Source organism: Phytophthora cinnamomi, assembly GCF_018691715.1.
Source record: "Phytophthora cinnamomi strain GKB4 chromosome Unknown Contig55, whole genome shotgun sequence".
In the NCBI taxonomy this organism is placed as follows: domain Eukaryota; phylum Oomycota; class Peronosporomycetes; order Peronosporales; family Peronosporaceae; genus Phytophthora; species Phytophthora cinnamomi.
In genome coordinates this window covers 247,987-250,770 of record NW_027150988.1, presented here as the reverse complement: position 1 = coordinate 250,770, position 2,784 = coordinate 247,987, and positions in this window count along the sequence as shown.

Sequence of the window (2,784 nt, the reverse complement as noted above, 5' to 3'; positions counted from 1 at the left end):
TTGGGAGGGAAGACTGTAATCTCACACGCATCATTAAGCTCCTCAAGCCCATGGAATGTGAAGTGCTCGATATTGTTCTTGATGGCTTTATCGTTAGACTCGTACTTGACCACCTTGAGCTTGTTCATATCCATACCAGATCGACCAGAAGCACTGTTTCCTACAAGCTTCATCATCTCAGCAATCATAGCCTTCGACTTATCAGCATCACCCTCTCGTCTGGCTTTGGATACAGCCTCCATAAATAGTTCAAGCGCTTGTGGCAGCTGGCCTTGACGAAGCTATATGTTTGAGTGTTTTCCATACTATGAGATAGGTACCACTTGAGCAAAGGGGTGTCTATTAATATTTTCTTACCAAAGTAGCTACCAATCAATTTGCGAGCGGGCTTAGCACGACTCTGCTTGCGCGACTCGTTATACTCATACATATGCTTGCCGATAATACTCTCGGAAGTGCAGTCAATCAGGATATTCTTGAAGATTGGAGTCATCTCACTGAAATACTGTTTCAAGTGCTCTGCGGTACGAATATCACACTCCAGGAATCCAAAGATTTTGTCTGATTTAATGTCATCAATGATACCATCATACGCTTCGATTGTAGTCAAACGTCCGCATGACATTTCATTACCAAGAGCCCAAAGATGTAGAGCATTGGCATCGTATCCAATAATCTTCTTACAAATTACTGCCTCGAATCTTCGTTTCGTTTCGCTTAGCATATCTGTTGAAATGACCGAAGGTCCTCCAGCGATGTTCGCTTTCATCTTAGCGTAAATGCCCTTTTCTTCCCTATCAATCGAGAACACAAGTCTATCTGAGTTGAACTCGAGCATTTGTTTGTAGCGAAAACCCTTGAACGACATGTTCTTTCGAGCGGTGTTGCATGAAACGCAGCTGATCAAGACATTTCCGTTGATATGACCAAGTTTGTTGTTGATTCTATCAGCAGAGGCAGTGTCGCTAGTTAAGGGGATATAGCATAGAGCGCAAAGGTACTTTTGTTGATTTAGCAAGGTATCAAGGTGCTCCAACGTCATACCAAACTCACGCTTTGCAGTCGCATCCTGACTCTTGTAGCCACTCATCCGCTTTGCTGGGAAGCTAAATGCTTTGGATGGCTTCTTGCTGGGATGCTGGAGATTGTTGAAGTAAGTCTGGTGCATAACTTTCTCCGATAAACCAGGTAGCGACACACCATCTGTGAACATATCCAGATCAAAACCTTTGAACAATTCACGCTGAGCTTTGATAGCCTTGATGAATGCGACTACATCGAGATTATTGTACCAAATGAGGAGATCCTTGATCGTAGTCATCCCATAGTGTTCCCAGACGAATTGGACGCGCTTGTAGTCGTCATCACTAATGCTCGTACCACGAAGCTCGCTGTCAAAAGCTGATTTTCGAGGAATTGTATTTTCACTTAGTACACTAAATGATTTGATATACTCATACGGAAATAGCCCCTTACCAAGACCACCAACACATCTGATTTTATCATCGCATATGCATCCGCCCAGAAATGTTGTAAGGTATGTATCATAACTGGTACCAACAGGTACATAGTTGCTAATATCGAGCATTTTCATGTCCGATGTTGCGATACACATGTAGCTTGGGTTTTCGATTACAGATTTGATGTTATCGGTACCGATGACAGCAAATAGATCCTTCTTGATTAAGTTGATATCATAGCGACCACAATGAAGCCAAATATCAAGCTGCTGCTTGATTTTCCTGTAATCATATTGCTGCTTCCCGAAACCGATACGACTATGGAAATCGAGGAAGCTGGTGTACGTACCTTCCTGAATCCAGCTGTCCACATCCTTCGTCGTATAGGTTTTACCAAGAGAGACCTCAGGAATCTCCATACCCGTCAGACCATGAGAATCGATAATTTTTCTCAAGAACGGCTAATACTAAGCAATATTGTACAGTTGGATCTTCACCGACACCTCACCAATGTACGTGAACATATCCGCAAGCAATGCCTTTGGATCATCATTAACAAAGCAACGTACATCCTCGGTTAAACTATCCGCTACCGAAACCGATACGGGGATATGCTCGTTTGTGAAGACAGTATTCTCCCCGTGTTGGACTGCTGTCGGCTTTAAGATTGCTTCGAAGTCGTAAACCATGAAATGGTCGATGTATTGGTCAACATTCTTGATTGGGTACTTCGTAAGTAATGATCTGATAGCGTTCGGGGCTGGCTTATAGATGGTTGGTTGAGCTGGGAAGCTTTCAATATTTACTCGGTCACATTAGTTCTTAGAGTGGTCCTTAAGCTTGATGAAGCTAACAAATACCATCTCACACTTCGCGCATTGGTACTTGCTCTGGAGCATATCAACACTCTTGATGTAGAGGACATGATTCTCGTATGATAGAATGTTCATAGCGTCGTAATCCTTGTTCGATCGACGAATGCATTCTACTTTTCCAGTACCATCATCCATCGAGAAAACGTTGATAGATAGGTTGAAGCATTCCTCTACTTCATCGAGCTGGAGGAGATCAATAGGCTTAAAGCTGCGAAATAGCCCCAGAGTGTAGGTGATACCCTTGAAAGAGCAATAAAGCTTGAAAGCTTCCTTTACATGTGCCTGAATTCTGCGAGGATCCTTCTTAGGGTCCTGCACCGAGTGCCAGGCAACGCAATGGAAGACGCATTTGTTGTTGGTCTTCGGGATGTTGGTTACGTGCTCGTTTTCACGAATCACTGCAGGGATGACCGCTTCACTATCTCCCAGAGCATGGTTGCGGTGGTAGA